This window comes from Athalia rosae, chromosome 1 (assembly GCF_917208135.1).
Source record: "Athalia rosae chromosome 1, iyAthRosa1.1, whole genome shotgun sequence".
Lineage (NCBI taxonomy): Eukaryota > Metazoa > Arthropoda > Insecta > Hymenoptera > Athaliidae > Athalia > Athalia rosae.
In genome coordinates, this window is record NC_064026.1 from 23,916,238 (window position 1) to 23,935,187 (window position 18,950).

Genomic DNA, 18,950 nt, shown 5'->3' on the forward strand with positions numbered 1-18,950 from the left:
CCGCGACATGCAGGCTTTGTTCACGCTGTTTTATAATTCATATTATACGACGTCCAGATTGCATCTTCTTCCCCTTGCTTCTGCCGGCTATTAATCTAGGACTACACAGATTACAGGTGGTACATACAATTACAACGTATCGCAAATCGAATTCTGACACGTCTTCAAAATCAATTCGAATTATTATCGACAAAGACTTGATCCGGTGAAATTCTCCGAGTGGAATATATTCGAAAAAAAAAAAAAAAAAAAAAAAAAAAAAACTTATCAACTTTTACTCGTGAACCATAAAAAGTATGAAGAGAAGAAACTCTCTCACGGCTTTCAAATTAATCGGAAGCCACCCCGAGGAAATCCCTGAGCTCCCAGAAAAGGGAACGACGTCGGGTAATTCCGAAAATATCCCGAGAGGATATTATTTTTCTATATTATACGTATTTTTTATTTTTTTTTGTCCACCGAGCTCACGAGCCCCGAGATTTGAAGTACGCCAATAACGCGAGCGACGCGTATAGGTGGATATTACTATAAATGTTTAACTTCTGCTCGTAAGCATGTGCGATACGGGTACGTTGACGCGGTTGACGCGACGCTGGGATGTTGCAAAGAGTCTCGCGCGACGGAGTAGGATGGGAGGCCGAGCTCGGCATACCGCGTAACGCCTAGATATCTTTATTGCACCAATTAAGCTTGGCTAACGCTGGCGCACCTCTGGGTACACCGTAAAACATATAGTTTACCCTCTCGCACTCATTAGCCCCAGCTAATTCGTCCGACTCGTTAAACTGAAATAATTGATGCGTCGCGGGGCCAATGCTGAATTCGTGATCCAGACCAAATTTATGAACATCAAGGGTGCTAGATTAGCCTCGGCTCGTAAAACCCGGAGTTTTCATTCCCTTCCCCCATCGCAGCCCGCCGCCGCCGCCTACTACTACTTCGTGACGTTGAATTATGCGCAGACATCGCCGCGTTCGGCCCTTGTTCGAAAACATCCCCTACCCCCACACGGCCCTCTGAAGGGTGATCGATTTCAGTTTTTAACCAATTTTCAATCGCCGAATATTGAAAGCCCTAAGCCGATTATACTCAACCGCAATTCGGAAGCCGCTCAATTGCATTAAATTCGAGGATTTCGATTTCCCTATAGCAATATCATTTTTTTATCTGATCTTATGATAAATTAAAGATATCAGTAATTTTTTCTGTCCCTTGTTCGTCCTTTGAGAAACGGGAAGTTTTTTTCGAGCATAGGTCTGACGGCTGATCGTTATTTCGAGTAGTACGATTGCTTTAATCTTTGAACCTTGAAGCACCAGTTCGACCTAAGTCGAGTGCTTCGGAAAGGCTATTAATTAACTAAGACCAGTAGGGAGTGTGAAATATATCCACCCGCGAAAAGCGAGAAAATCAAGATCACAATTACGTTGTCAACGTAACGACACCGGTGTGCATAATGATGTTCACTTAATTGCTCTCGAAATCGAATGCAAACAAAAGATTCATTAGCTCAATCTTCGAAAAATGAGAAATCCCGACGAACAATTGTTGAAATTCAATGCCTCCGAATAAACCTGTGCGACGATTGTTGCCAACAGTTTTTCACCCACCTTCATGGATAATATCGATCCAGTGGTTGGTTATATTTTAACTTTTCTATCGAAAATTAACACCCCGTATGTAAGAGGGTTTTAGATAACACGGTGTGTGAAAGTAAGTTACTCTCGGCACGTTACACCTCGCTCAAAAGTTCATTACGCGGAATTGTGTTCCTCGCACATTTTCCGCACCTACATAGGGTACGTACTACCTATAAGCATTACAGGACCGAGTCAGTCATGGTATGGGTGCGGATATGGATATATAGGTTTGCAGCAAACAAGCGGCTGCTTCTGACTGATGGTGTTACTCTTGAGAAATTAATTGAAATTCCCACTCGCGCCTGCAAACAAGGTAGGTACTACAAGGTACCTCTATATCTACTACCTGTATTTCCGTTTATTATCCACAGATATAACTACTCTATATATACACCCCCGTCGTACCGCTCGCATAGCCCTCAAATTATTTTCCCCTCCGGTTCAATCAGCAGGAGCACAACTGACTCGAACTACTCACGACCTATGTAGTCTTCCTTCTCTCATTCTTGAAAAAGCTCCCCAAGATCCTAAGACTTTTCGAATCAGGTGCGCACCGCGAAACCAACCTTGTGCCCATTGGTTAAACGTCAGTTGGACCGAGGCGTTGATATCTCGGCATTGATTCTCCGAGTACGTACAAATCTTCGCATTCAACCATCTCGTATCGCTAAGCTCGTGTCATATTAAGACGAAACCTACAACGTCGCAAGGCACCTCGTTAAACCGTGCATTCACCGGAGATCGACTGATCGCGATGTTCCTTCTCATGTATTATTTCTCCATCGCCAGCTCGGCCGATCCAATGGCAGAAGGCCCAATGATCGTAGATATGATGCATGAAAAGCATTCGACCAACTACTTGCCTGGAATATGTTCAAACGAACTACAGATCGAGAGTTCAACAAACCCTTGCAAAATCAGCAAACGACTCGACAATTCTTTCGTTGAAAGAAAATGAGGAAAAAAACACGGGGGAAAAGAGAAGAAAAGAAAAGAAAAAAAAAAAAAACGAGGAAAGGAATCGGAATGCTCGCAAGTGGTGTAATTTTGACGTCTGGTGGAACTTGCAGGTAAAACAAATACGCTCAAACGTAAACACATTGTAAAAGGTGGGTATGTGTTAATTCGGTGACTCACGTCTGGCGGCGACCGAGCTGGCAAGACTGAAATTTCTCTCTCTTGCTAAGCTTTTGTCTGGCAGGTGTCGAGAAACTATCTCTAGTTATACACCCACGTATAATGTAGTCCGTGTAGTTATAACCACCCAGAAAATAATGAACTATGGACACTCGTTTCTTTCAAAAATGAAGGAGAATAAGGCTGAGCGTACAGTTTGTCGATTCGGTTTGAACAGTAAGCCAAAAGTTGGGACTAAATTATATTTATACGATCAGCACAGCGACACTCGCGCCGATACCGACGAGCTGTGGACCTACGTAAATTGTTGCTGCATTAATTTTTTCGTGCGCGTTAAACAAATAGAATTTCAGATACAATTAGCGATTAGTGTCTCGCTGAAGGTCCGATAGGACGATGAACAATATACCGGTGGGTAAAGTTAATTCAACATTCATGTATACGTACAAGAAGAGGTAAGTAGACGTAAGTTATAATCAACTGGCCACAAAGAGCGATTAGATAGGCAGATGCCGAGTACCACAGACGAGGTAGGGTATAACTGGGGTACCGTTACAACAGTTGGGCTTCAGTTGGCTTTATAGGTTGGACCAAACCGAGTCACAGAGACACCATATCATAAAGTGGATAGGTATGGTTGTCTGGCACCTATGTAAACTCTGCGCCCACGTTCACGTCCAAATATATATATATATATATATATCATATATAGATATATATATATAATACACATGTATATATACATTTACCTTTGCAAACGGTGTTGCAGGTAGAAAACTAGAAGACGAGACCCGAACTGCCCTTCGTGGGCCATTATACCGAAGCCTCTCACTCATCACCGCAGTCTTCCTACAAATCCACCGATGTAATTCTTAATCAAACTTGAATTAGTCTTGCGTCAGAGACGTTAACTTCATCTGCGGTTTTGCTTTATCTCACAATTAATATGAAAGTACAGACCGTAGATATGGAAGGAAGAAAGATGAATAATCCGTACGGACGGATCGAGTATCGTATCTCATGTTGTACATTGTCGAGCTAGACAAGATCAAGTAACGCAGGTCGATTCCAAACAAACTAATCAACCGATAAATTATCGCAGTTTGCTATCAGACTCGGGCAATTGTTCTACCGAGTGCGAAAGAAACCCCCCCATTGGGTCAATCGCCCCTAACGACCGTTACATCATTCGCAGATGTTCAAAGAACGGATGAAAAGATTCAGAGATCTTTGAAAAGCATGCGAAGTTTCGCGAAAGTATCCAAACTCTGGCGATCCAAAAAAAAAATCCTATGAACTCTTCGGAGATTTATCGCTTCAGAGTCCGATCTCAAACCGCCTGGTCCTGCGGAAACTTACGAAATCCCAACGAAATGCTATCTCATAAAATCTTACGAAAACTCCGATTCTACGTGAAATAATTGAAGTTCGAATGAAACCTTCGATTCCCTCAAAATATCTATGCTGATCTTCGAACTCGACAAGCTCCTCTCTCACCGATACTACGATTACTGATTTTTAAAAAAAAAAAACAATCTCAGACAATTTTTCGGGGGCCCCTCATGCGAGTCGATAAATTTGAAGCTGAAACAGCATGTAAATGGATTTTGTACGAGAAATAAAGAAAAAAAAAAAAAGAACAGCAACTCGAAATGGACGGGTCGAATGATGAACGAAGAAATCTAAAAAGAATTAAGTACAAAAAAAAGCGAAAGAATTACAAATGGCAATAACTGGACAAAGAAAGCGTCGTATATACATAATGCTTAATTGGCCGTCGAGATGTCTGGATGTCAATTGCGAGGACAGTAGGCAGTATAAGTGTATAAGATGTAAATCAGCGTGGAATCACCTCAAGGCGAATGAACTAACGCCATTGGCGTTGGTCGAGTCGTGTCGGTCGTACGGTCGCCGGTCGGTCGGATCGTCCGTCCGTCCGTCCGTACGTACGTACGTACGTCCATCTGTCTTCACTGCAAATAACCGCTTCGCAAATGTCAATGCCCGAACGACACCGTGTGCATATGCTGCAGCAGGCGGAGAGCTGAGCGTAGATTAATTCGGTTAATTCGAATACTATTTATATCATGCTTTAGTGGGATTTCTCAAGTTTCACTTCGAACGTGGTGTTAAAGGAGTTTCAACTAGTGTAAACTCGCACTGTATCCGCTAACCGCAGAACGAGCATCTCGGCGACAACGGTGCAGATGACGTCCTAAAGCTAATCGTAACTACGAGAAAGGGATGAAGCACACTTTTACGGCTAAGAACCGTCGCGCTGTCATGAGAGTCTATCACTATCGTTATCAGTAATTCCTAGCATTCGACATTTTTACGAATACTCATATGGACTGTTATATCCATAAACAAAAATTCGTCGTATCTACCCTCGGCGTAACTCGATAAGTTTCTCGTATCTTTGAGACAACAATCGGAGTGAAGTTGTTTTCTAATAATCGATTTTATCATTCATTTCAACGAACACTTACTCGTGCCTACGATAAACTTTTTGATCCAATGAAAGAAAGGGAAAAAATCGAGATGACATATGAAATTGCCGTAGGCACGTACTCACGTAGTATACTTGCATTCCACATCATAATGTTTGCATTTCTCACCACGTTGTGTTCTGTGACGTAAAAAGAAGAATATACTCGGAATTGACGCTCGTTCTATAGACATTAATTGAATGTTCATACACGCGTTGTATACGACTAGAGTGTGTACGGGCGTACGCACGTAATCGTAAGAAGTATGCGTATACATATACTCCACTTATACGGTGCTTCGGACGTCAAATGTGGTGCGACTGTCAATGCAAATAATACATACAGCGACACGCGTTCGAAATGATAATTGTTTCAATTTCGAACGACATATACAAAAGGTAGGTAACACATACCTATAGTTGGGTATGTACATGTACATGGGTACGTACTCGTAGCTACGCGTATTAGGCAAATCACGTCATCCACGGATGATTATAAAAGCCGTGCAGATGAATCAACGGGATACGTGACAACGCTCGAAAATTTAACCCGTACGACGCTATACATATATGTAAAGGAGAAAAAGAGCGCATCGCGGGGTTAACCGTCAAGAATGATGATAAAAACGATCGTCGTGTTAATCGTACAAATAAATTACACCCTAGCGTATGCGATAAAATAATAATAAATCATCGAAGGAAAGCTTTAATTGGCTATAAGGTATAATGTTGAGCCAACGTCAACACGGGCGCAGCTTTATCCTGCATGGAAATGCGTAAATGATGAAAATAAATAGGTGCGGAATGCAACGAGAGGGAAAATAAGAGGGTGTTCGTTAATCCCTTTTGGATTCTACCGCGCTGCAGCGGTACCGGCAACAACGAATTCGGGATGAACGGCCGCGTGTTACGGCGGAAGAGAGATCGCGCTAACTGCAGAGGTTGTTCAGAGTTCAAACAGAGCGTGTAGCATAATTCTGGGGTGAATCGGGTTAACGGGAGGGGCTTCCCTCTCGAGAAGAAGTACCCCTGTAACACCGAAGCGCTTGCACCCTCAACCTCCCCCACCCCCACCCCCAACCCCCGACCCCCCTCCCAATCCCTTCCTTCACTTTCGACTGCCCGCCCTGTACAGACGTAGCCTATAGGGCGGAGGACTTTGGCGAGTTGGTACAACGATTATACATGTACATGTATAGGGGTTAACTTGGTGGAGAAACAGGAGATTCCCGGAGGAAGTTGAGGATTTCGTGATGTTGCGATAGAGAGGTTCAGGGGAGATAGAGAGGGAAAGAAAAAAGACAAGAGAGGGGGGAAATCCTCATCCCCCTCGTGCTCCTCCCTCCCGTCAAGTGGATAGAGGATGTTCAAGTTGGTGCAAGACAAACAGTTTAATGCTTCGTACCTCCGCGTTCTCCTGTTTACACATTAAGCTTCTTAGCTTCCACTTTGAGCTGCTAGCATTTCGTATTAATTCCGCGGTTATTCGCATCGAGGCCACTGTATACGCCTCCGTTCTGATTCTACGGTATACCTATAATGCATAACCATATTACAATCCAATTCAAATGTTACCAATGTAAAAGAAACACAATTGAAGTTACGAAATTCTCAACGCGCAAAAGCTGAGGGTTTCTTCTTTCAAAATCTTTTGTCGCTGAAAAATAGTCACTATTTTGCAAACGAACCCACGCACACCTTTCACTCGCGCGGAAAATGTTTGGAGCGATTTTTCTTCTTTCTCTTCGTCCGAAACAGAAATGGCAGCGATAGATATTTTTATTATTATTGTCGATTAATCAACGATACATAATGTAAGGTACATTGTGAATTTACTGAGATTTAGCGCTGAACCTTACGATGAAATTAGAAGCGCTCATCCGCGCCCTACCCCGCACTTTAGAAGTCGACTCTGATTTGTAGCGAAACCTTTAGGTTCCCCTATTCGTCTTCCCGAAGACCGATTTACCCGCAAGCCCGCCGGTAAAATTTCGTTACTCCGTCCCTCGTAAATATTTGTATACATATAATGTATATAATACGTTCGCCAATAAATACGACTGATGTGATTTCAACGCATAAAATTTACTACCTCGATTCATAAATTCTACCAGCTGAAGTGTAACGTTAACTTATGCAATTCAATCTCTGCGGTAATACGTTTGAATCGTTCTCGTATAACATATCAAATGAAATTGTAAGGAAATTTTGTATCGCGTATTATACAATCACGTTAGAGATTAATCTCAATCTTTCAATTAGGAGTAAGAGAAATGCTGAATTTTTGTCGATGAAAATAACGAATTTTTATATTACGGTATCCGAATTTCCCGTCTCTATAGGAACTACGAATCGTTTTATTCATGTAACGAACAAAAACAAAACAAATTACGAACGTACGTTAATTGCACTTTGAGGATCGTTCAGTTTTTCCACGCAGTACGTACAAATGAGGTGCAACAAAAGAAGCCTCACTAGCCAAGGGTGGAAAACGTTTAACAATTAAATAACATGTGCCTACCGTCATAGAACTATCGCAATCTTTTGTTCCACAGTTGCACGGGGCTCTCTGCCAAGAAAAACGAAGCGGAGAAATGTTTCTCTAAAGCTATGGTCGAGAAGAGACGCGACAAACAAATTCAGCGTTCTACAAAATGGAATCCGTGAAAAACGAATGAAAAAAATTTGAAAAATCAATCGCGAGCGTTACAAATTTCTACGTTCCTCGCGATGCCTGTCGTCTGTTCAGAAAACGAAAATTTGAAATTTTCAAATTCAGGTGACGATCGTTAACGACTCGAGTGTGTATCTAATACCTCGATTATGTATATGCGAGGAAGTAGCGGTACAACTACTGCTAACCACTCGAGATTCTTCGGGATTAATTGTGAAGTGGTTATTTGTGAAGTGGGCACTCCGCACTCTCCCGTACTCGAAACGAACGAACCTCCGGTAAGAGGTTGGCCGCCGTTAAATCGTTACAAAGGAACGTGTGCACCGCTTCTGCAAATATGTGTGGATAAGTAGGGGTGTGCGCGTGCTGCACCTACCCACGTATGTATATATACGTAATGCACCTCCGTCCGGACGTTCGCGTGCATGCGCGTGCAAAATTCACCTCGCCCTCGCTCCGGGCTGTTGCTGTTTGGTGCAAAGAAGGGTGAAACGTGCGATGCGATACGGGGTACGCTGCCGGCCCACGATGCAATGCGGATCCCACCCGACCTCCGGCAATGAGACGAAATGCACGACCGGCGTATTCAGCATTCGAGATCAAACGAACTTCCTTTTATTTTCATTCTCTCCTCTTCTTCCTTTCTGTTTTTGACCTCCATTTTCCTCTTCTTCTTCTTCTTCTTTTTTTTTTTTTTTTTGGTTTTTTTGTTTCTTTTTAGTTTTTTCATCATTTATTTTCCCCTACAAAACACCGACGAGGAAAGCCCCGACAAAACCTTTCAGCTTCCGCGACTCCTGCAGCCCTCTTATTTTCTCAAGGACCTTCGGTGGAATACGAGTGCCGGACTCTCGGTGCGCTTCGAAAGATTCTGAATAAATTTTACCTGCGGATAGCCTCCGCGACTGTGGCGTTCATGTACATGGTACATGCGATTCGAGTCTAGTCCATGATTTCGAGAAAAAATTATCAGAACGGTGTAACCTAATTTGAAAAATATCTGAAATTATTATTTGAAAAAAAGATCTCGTAGTAATTAAATAAAATATGCAGCACGTGCATTTGCGGAACCGGTCTGATACGTGTATACATATATAATATGTATATAGAATAGCACCCAATGTTATCTCTGGGGCCGCGCGAGACTTTAATCGTGTTAACATTTCAGCGAGAGCCTTAAGTTCGCGTGACTCGTTGCAGCGGCACGGGGTTGCAGTTTCGTTATGATATACCTATAGCGTGCAAGTATTCGCGTATGCACACAGCAGACAGATGTACGCGGTGTACGTACTACGCGTAGAGATAGAGGATAATACATATAGTTGAATAGAAATAATGGTTGCGTTGAGTTCCCACCGTTTACAGAAGAGCTGCGGTGTGTAAGGTGCAATGCAGTGGGTAGCGGCGAATGGGATGGTAGTGGTATGATCTACGTAGGTATTAAGGAGAGCGGGCCGTGGAGGGTGCCGTGTTCCTTATCAGTAACAACACGTTCACGCGACTCCGTATCGTCGACGACCGCGTAATAAGCGACTTTGTTTCACCTGCGTAACCGCTGCAACGCGCGCCCGCAGGTAGGTAGGTAGGTATACTCGATAGCTGCGCATCGTCCCGTGAATTACTCGGGATTCACAACTGTACGTATTCAAATGCATGCACGTATAAGCCGTAGACACGTGTACTGTATATACCATGTGTCCAGATTGTATATATAAAATTTAACGCTCCGTATAATGTGCGTATTTATGTAATACATACATGTATAGATATTCGCCATTTTCGATGTAATTGAGCCTTTTTTTTTTCAACACTTTTTCAAACTCTGAAAAATTTCGAAACAAACTTCGAATGAAGGAAGAAACGAGAAAAAAAAAAAAATTTCTACCCATCTTCACAACGATCGTCCCTCAATTTTGAAGAGATGAATGCTAATTTATGCCTGTAGCTACACGATATTATTTGTTTTCGTCAAGGCAATTTTTCGACCAACTTTTTTCGTTTCATAAAATGTGTATTGTAAAGAGAGAAAAATTTGAATAAAAGCGAAAAATGCTGATTGCGAGTGAAATTACATGCATCAGCGGAGTGCACAACATATAATTAGATACTACACGTACAGTAATACTGCAATGTAAATTGTGATGAACACATAATAATACGACGGCTGGAGCGAGTAACTTTTTCAGAGACGGTGTGAACAACAATTATAATTTATAATTGAACAAAGTATTTGATAAACGAAATATGCATATATGCATATACATGCAATACCTACGCGATATTCGTTCGTCCGAAGAACGCGGGAGGACCAAATAATTGTACCGCGAAGGTAATTAGCCCTGGCAGTGCGGAAGGACCGATCGTAAATTTTCAACTGATGTTATTCGGTTGAATTGGATAAAATAAATTATACCGAAGACGTGAGTATTCGAATTAAAAGTTAGTTCCCTAACTTGCATTACCCGTATAGGTAATAAAGGTCTGCCTAATTTCGGCGTTTCCAGAGCTACCGTTGCACATAGAAAGGGAATGAATGTACCGAATTGCAAATGACATGCAAATTCGGTAGGTAGAAAATACGGCGAAACAAAAAACAAGATTAATTAAAATGAAAATAAAAAAGACCAAGTCCCGTAATAAGTTTCTATGAAAAAAGAAAGAAAAAAAATCCAATCTACAATTTTGGGGACGGCCCTCTAATCTTCTCAACTACATGTATATGCGGTCTCCTCGTTCGGCTAATTAGTCTCGAATTTGATTTTTCTAAGCAGAAAAATCAAAATCAAATTTATTCGGAAGTAAAATGAAGAAAACGTGCGCTCTACGACGAACTCGCCGAGTACATGAGAGAATTCGGCAAACGGGTAGAGAAAATTTGATCGGGGCCGCCGTAGGATTTCAGGGTGTGGAACGGGCGAACGGAAGTTAAAAAGTGAGAGAGCAATGAAGAGAGAGAGAGAGAGACGGGGAGCAAAATATGTATAGGTACCTCTCGTCCGTGATCTTCTATTCAGAGCGATGCATAGAGGCGAGATATTAGATTATCAATGGCGGAATTATAAGGGCGGGTGTCCGTCTTGAAAATAATAATACGTTTCACACGAAGGGCTCGAGGGACCTCGCTTCTCCTCCATTTTGACCCGGATATGATTCAGCTATATACCACGTGGCGTAAGATTACACTTTGCGAGCGTAAAGGTGAAAAAATTATATAAAGGGTGCAAAATGTTTTCATACGCAAGTACAAACCAGCTATTACATCGCCGTGTGAATTGACCTCTCAAATCTGTCTTCGTTGCTCAACGAATGATGTTAATTATTTCTCACATATTAACCTCCATCAATATGTATATATATGTATATATATAGGCACGGTAACCATTTTTTTTCGTACTTCATCACCTCCGTCGGTAAATCTGCATGTACAAATCTTTCATTTTTAGTCTTATCTTTCTCCCTTTTGCTCCCTATAAATCGCGAGGCTCGAGGACAAATCGAGGTTACTTTTCGGATGTTGTTTCAGAACACTCAGTAAGGGTGGGTACACCGAAATTCAGCTCACTTTGAATTATTCCGTCGTTTGGTCCGAAATTCGTCTAATTTGACCGGGCTAAACATAAATACGCCACGATTTTAGATTTTTTTTTATCGCACCCTCTTATTTTCGGGAGATTGAAATTACAGGGAAACTCAAACGATTCAGAGTTTAAGGAATTTCAATAAAAGACTCGCGAAAATGATTGGTCGAAATTTCCCCTTTTTTTTTTTTTTTTTTTTTTTCTTCAACGTGTAGCTGGTGGTACGACTAAACGCGTAATCGCGTTGCTGCAGAAGCGTGAATAGTACGTGTATTTGTAGCTGGCGGGATTAGATTAAGGTGGGTAGGTGTGCCTGTAACGAGCGAAATTCCCCCGAGACTATCCTAGTGAATAGGAAATGCGGCGTGTTACCGTAAAATTCGCACGGCGAACATTCGCCACCTCGTTCCCATTTCTCCTCCGTCGTCGCCGTCGTCGTCGTCGTCGTCGTCGTCGTCGTCTTGGGGTTGTTCGGCTATTGAGCCCGGTAAAAACAACTTACCCACACCCACGAACCCCGTATACAATGTAAGACGACGGCGAAGGGTCCCCAACTCCCCATTCACCGTAAATTAAAAGGCGGCCAAAGATTTTGGATTAGTATAGCTGTACAGAGTTATACGCGAGCTCGTTTCGCCGCAAAACTTTTCAACTTTCAAATTAACCATTTAGTAGAGCTGACTCGAAACCTCGTGTACAATTACTACGGGATGAAATTCTCGTTAATGCTAATTAACCACCGACTCGTTACCCAGCGCGAAGTGCGACAATTATTTTTTCTTTTTTCAAATGTCATTTATATTTATTACATCATCCATTTTTTAATCGTTTTATACGTACGGGTTCGTACCACACATCGATAGAATCGATTGATAGTCAGGCCGCGAATCTACGAACGATTCTCTGAACAACTGAAATTAAATTCGCGGGACTGAAAATCCGTGGGTCACGCCTTCGATCCCGATGAGCAAGAAATCGTCAAATTTCTCAAACTTTTCTTTTCCAGTTTTTCACGAATAGTTGAACGAGATCAGTGACTGTTTACAGCTCTTACTATTTTGAACCGTACAATATATCTCTGTGCACTTACGTCTGTACGTGTCTGTCTCGTATAAGTATGTGCGCAAAATTATTTATGAAAGCGGGGAAAATAACGTAAAGCGGAAGTTGATGTCTGCGTAACATTCCATATAGGTATACGTACGGAATATATAAGCGTATATAAAGCCGACTGGGGGTGCAACACATAGTAGCTTAATTAAATGAGGGGTAGTTACCCATATATCATTTACGGAAACAGGAAAAGGAGACACAGGGCGGGCGGGGAGGCTGCGCGCTAAATCTACCCGCCTAGACCATCCCGTGCAACGATAAGGGCTGTGCATTACGGCAACGATAATTGACGATGAAAATTACATACGTGTATATATCGGTGCACGGTTAAGAGCTAAGTGAACTGAAAATTGTATCAGCTCATAGCTCATCAATATGGGCAGTTTCGAGAACGCTGCGGACCTTTTAACCCAGATTGATATTAGATTAGATCATAAGGACATAAGAAGAGTCATGGGAAATTTAGTAGAAACACAACCTATCGCTCCCACTCATATACCTCTACGAGGAGAAGAATATAGAAGAAAAAAGAATCATCCGCAGGTGCAGCGTTTCGGTATAAACGAGCTTTTATTAACAAAGCGAGTGATATAATAACCTCATTCGGAACTTCCGGTCACTTGAGGCGCTTTTGATTGGAGTAAAGTATCAACGGAAATTTTTATTGATGCGATTGGTCACCCCGAAGACTGATAACGACGAGAGTTCTGGGCCGCCGGTGCCGGGTGGTGGTAGCTGCATCAGATGTGATTCATGCCCGTTGCAACGATGAGATTCAATTACAGTCGAGGCACGTGCCCCGAGTTACTATTTCAAGGCTACACACATAACACTCAATCCACGATCGACGCTTGAATTTCTTTTATTTATTACATCACAGCCGCACAAGTACATCTACACGCTTTTTAACTCCCATCTTTTACCCGAGCCTCGTACATAGGAATCTCCAACGCGAAACGCGGAGTCGTATATTTTATACGCATGGTAATACGTGTGTACGTACGAGCGCAATTTTCACTAGTCGCTACGTCTCTCCGATCGACGTCAAATGGGTAATTTCGTCCTTCGAACGTTAACTTAATGCGTCGAGACAGAAGCCTGCGAAGCGATCGAGTGGTTAGAGAAAATCCGAAGCAGCAGATAAAAGCCAAGAATCGTTAATCGGTATATCCCTGAGGTTGTGAGGTAGTCGCGCAGCATCGATCGATAATTCTAAGCGCAAAAATTTGCATATCGCAAATCAACATATGTGTGTATATAATTAGCGTGTTGACACACATAAATAAATCTCACATACGCGACGAGGGTATGTAATGAAGACATTTCAATGCCAATAGCTTGACAACTTGATTCAACTCCCTAATATTCGACGACTTTTTCAACGATGAATATAAATAAATAAAGACGACTCGTTTTTTTTTTCTCATTTTGTTGGACCCCAAACTACAGGGAAAAAATCGAGAAGAAGCAAACTTTTAACAAAGAAGAAACAACAAAAAAAGAGGAGATTCGAAATGCATGAGTGAAAAAAAGAAGCGAATGGAAATATATAACCTAATAACCTATAATTCCTTGTTAGATGATCGCGCGGCTGCAACGGTGAAAGAAAAAAAGGAGAAAAATTGAACAACCCGAACCGAAACACTTTTTCAACCCGTTTTTTCTTCACCTCCGTTTCCCTCATCTATTTTACACGTGCACAGACACCAACGAGTTTCCAACTCTGCAGGGTATAAATTCTCGTATCATGCAGGGCAAATACTCCGACCCTCCGCTACTTCCTATATATATAATTACGTGTATCTATTATTCTATATAAGGTGTTGCCGGGAGATAAATAAACGGAGCAGGCTGCGAGGACCAGAAATGAGAAGAATTACGGAAAAGAAAGTAAGAAGTAGATGCACGTGGCGCTGGAACAAGGTTGAATATTATCCGTAAAAGAACCGCGGACAACCTGCGGTGACAGGTGAATAATTGTACCAATTATAAGGGCGCAGCTATCAAAGCACGAAACAGAATTACAGTTAGCTGTGCGGCATGATTACACTTTTACAACCGCCGCTGTGGTGTCGGTGTTTCAATACTTTCAACTGGAAGCGGTTCTAAAAACGAAGACGATGATGAGAATATAATAAATCCTGGAATAAAAATGCGGAAATTATTTTCCACTCGTAATTGTATACAGCCGCATATTTCAACCTGGGCGCTATTTTCAAAACTTGCGGAGCAGAAAAGTAAGGCGCGTTTGTAATGACCAATCACAATTAACTGCTTTCCCCTTCTTAATTGTACATATGAGGTCCAAGTATTTGCGCGTATTATAGATTTCAATGAACCTGCGTATTTCTCTCCCTCCGTACATATATCTATGAGCTTTCATGTGATTTTTTTTTTTTTTTTTTTTTTTACATGAAACGGGTGTACAACCCAATTTCAAAGGCTCAGATCGATCGCAATTCAAAGTCTCGTGTTTCCGTCCTTATCCTTCGTGTAGCCCGCATTTAATGAAGTTGCATATATGCGTATCTTACACAAACACATAAGTAGTGCACGGTATACATATAAGAGTATATTAAGCATGAGAATGATGAAGAGCTTTTCATTGGAGAGGAACGTTGCAGCAACGTGGTCTCTTTATAGCGACGTGGATGCAGATGTTGGTCAAAATTGGCGCGTGAAAATAAGCGAGCCTCGCTTAAGAGGGTGCAGATTGGTTGGATTTGGGAACCAGAAATCCCAAGTGTACACTCGAGGGTAAAGTAGCGTGAATTGGACCAGCTGTTATAATTTAAACATCGCTTTTTTTCTTCAAGACCGCAGTTTATCGGGTATACCGACGTAGACGTTGGACGTTCGTAAAACGATTTGAATAACTGTATATATGCGTATCGGCAATTATGAGTATTATTGTTTTGTTCTATTTCCATTTTTTCGAATATTGATCGCTCCGTTTAGAAAATCTCTCCAAAAAAGAGGATAAAATGGAAGTGATTGGCATACCTATATACTCACAATTGGTAAGTATGTATGTACGTACATATTCTGAATTAACAAAAAATAAGTGAATAAAAAATGAGACAAAAATTTCTCGATCACTGTCCAAATCTTTTTTGAATCATATGCATTCGAACAACTATGTACTCAAAAAAAAGTAACAGAAATATCGGTGCACAACTTTTCTCAGCACCCGATACATGACATAACGAACGAATGAAGAAGAGAAGGAAAAAGGACCCGGTGTGTATCGAGTAAAGAATTGAGAAAAAACGAAAGCAAAAAAGTATCTTTTAGGGCGACCGCATTCCAGAGTTTGCACGTCGTGCAGCGCGTTCGTTAGAAACAATCCCGTCGCATAGGTATACGTGTGGACGGTCGGTACGGGGCAGGCGATTGGTCGGGTACCGATTCGATGGTACGTGTGCGATTGCGCCGATTGGTCAGTGCGAAACTTTCAAGTTTAGTCGCGTAGTTTGTCGACGACACGCCCGGGAAAACTCTGAGCAACCGATATAATATTTATAAACCCCACCCGCGATTCGGAATTACGTTTTTCCTCACATCGGACTTACCCACTTGGAATTTTCAAGCATCCGCAGCGTCGCTGCATACGCTGAGGAATTTCGATCGAATGGAGAAAATCGACGTGTGATCGCCGCGTATCGATTGAGAGCAGCGCTCAAGTGCCGCGAAATGGTTACAGATGAATCCGCGGTCGTTGCGTCGATTTGAAAGTTATAATATTATCAGCGAATAAAAATTTTTACCATATATAAATTGCGATCGGAGTGCACGCGATAAAATCATGAAGCACTTACAGGAATAATTCGCTTCGACGCACACGTATGTACGCGTATACGTATAACGTGTAACGCTGTGCGAACCGTACGGACGAGCGTTCTCACTCGGCCAATTAGACCGATTAGAATCAATTTCGACGAATTAACGAAATTAGTTTAACAATTGCGATTATGTCATTGCAATAGCGGCTCAACATGCCTGTACGTACGATGTGTGTACATATTTGCAACGATCGCGTTTATACATATACCTATATCATTCCCGTAGATTTGCACCGCACAATATTTTGCCGATACTTGCGGTAAAGGTTTCGATTGCTGACAAATATATGTCAACTTTATTTCCCTCACTGTATGGGGAAAAAAAAAAGAAAAAACAATGATGAAAACTGAAATTCTCATCGTCGTAGGTATAATTACCCGAACGATACTTGTTGTTATTATGCAAGCGCGATACGTTATACGGCAGGATAATATAAATAATTACGATCCCTAAACATATCGATCAAGTTCGAATTACGTGTACAGACATTGTATTTGATGAATAAAATCAAACTATGATTACAAACGTGGTTAATTGTTCATCTGCATTTGGCAATATTTAGCAGCCGTGCGATATGGAGGGTACGCGGTATCCGGGTACGTGATGTGAATTGGCGAGAAATTTGGCTAAAGCGCGTTGCCAACGTGTCATGAAATAATTGATTCCTATATCCGTGGTCGAGGGTATTTACTCGAGTCGAATTGAGAGAGACGTGGCCAGCTGATATCGACCATTACGAATAGGGCCCTGAATATATATATTACCGCGTCAAAATTACACCGTGAACTATAGTCACAGTTACATATCCAACTGATTCGCTGGCAAATAATACAATTGATACGAATATTTGACACCAACGCAGACGCAAAGTTCATGCACACGAGTGAACACGCTGATCATAAGATATTCATATAGATTGAACCGCTGCGCTGGATTGAATCAAGGATAATAAAACTTTACACGGGGTACGAACCGATAGTAACAGAGAGATCTGCGAGGAGACGAAAAAAAAAATTCTGACCAACGTTGTACATCGTCGATTTGAAATATGTAGTAATAAAACAGCTACTTACAATTAGCTGTATATTCGGGTGCGAATACCGTGAACATAAGTGTTTGTGATTTTTCACGTGCTCATCCGTTTACATCAAACTACATACAATATAGTAGCTTCACGCATCTGCAGAACGTCGCGAGATTTATATAAAGTGGGCATACAAATAATATGTACAGGGTGAGTCCTCGGCGAAGCGCTGGAATAGGAGGAGTCTCTGAATTCGGCTCGCAATTCTCAAGTCAATTTTCCCCACTCTGCCGGGATCCTTCCGGACCTCGAGAAAAGTCGAATCTAAGGACGATACGAGTTCGCACGAGGTCCCTCCCATTACGAAAGTTCTAATTGACTCACCCTATATACAACGTCGGCATCTTTCAAGTCGGTCCTTTAACCATCGAAACTTTCGATACGAGAGAAAAGAAGGCGGCGGTTGCAATATCTTTGGTAGCCTAAGGACACGGGAGAGTGCACGGGGGGGCGGGGGAGGGGAGGGGGGGCGAGATACGCGGGGCCTTCTCCTCATCAATGCAGGAATGAGCCCGCGGGTCCTTATATGGCGACCAAACCCAGGGACAAAATGCCGCGAGCCACAGCCCAAGACCGGATCGCCGGTCGCGGATCGAGCTTATATTCCCGCGCCTGCACGCTCCCTGTACTGCAACACACCACGTGATCAGATGAGCGCAACTTCTGGAAGCTTCTATATATAACGTTGCAACTGCAGAGCCTTTATAATATACGTGCAAAGGAGAGGCGACGCAGGGATAAGATCCGTTCGTGATTCTCACAGTGTTGCAAGTTGTATCGGTAAAACGATATTCGCGGTCCACTTTTTTCTTTTACTCTTTTCGTACTCTTTTGCTTTTTTTTTTTTTTCTTCTTACCCCCCTACACATTGTCGCGATGCAGTTGCAGATGAAAAATTTACTTCGTATAAATACATACGTGTACGTATGGGGCATTCCGTGCCAAATCACCAAGACGTTTTTTCATTTTTTCAATTTATTTTAATTTATTGTACTTCTCATTCAAACTGTTACGTTTATTATATACTTCTAATCTAAACATACCACTTTTCAATTTCAATGTTTGCTATTATCACATCAAGTGCAGGATTTGTGCGTCAGGAGTAGAGACTTCGAAATCAAATTCGTACGAACGGAACATTTTGGGAAATCGCGCATTGATTTGAAACGAGGGACGATTGAATTTTCATGTGTTCTTACGCCTAATGTACTAACGAACGGAGAAACATCTCGGAATTGAAGACTAAAAAGTTATACCTTACCGAAAACGGTCAACGGACGAAAATTGATATCTAATGTACGTACATAATACGAATTACCATAAGTGATAGATACAAGCATGAAAAATGAACGAAAAATTTAAAACAATTTACGAAAAATAAAATGAATAAGCG

The 18,950-nt window shown here is 41.9% G+C and overlaps 1 protein-coding gene across 1 annotated transcript in view; it reads right to left on the minus strand.

Moving 5' to 3' along the window:
- The window catches only part of LOC112695039 (division abnormally delayed protein), a 124,020-nt gene that overhangs the window by 80,956 nt on the left and 24,114 nt on the right, over window positions 1-18,950 (minus strand). The window lies entirely within an intron of this gene.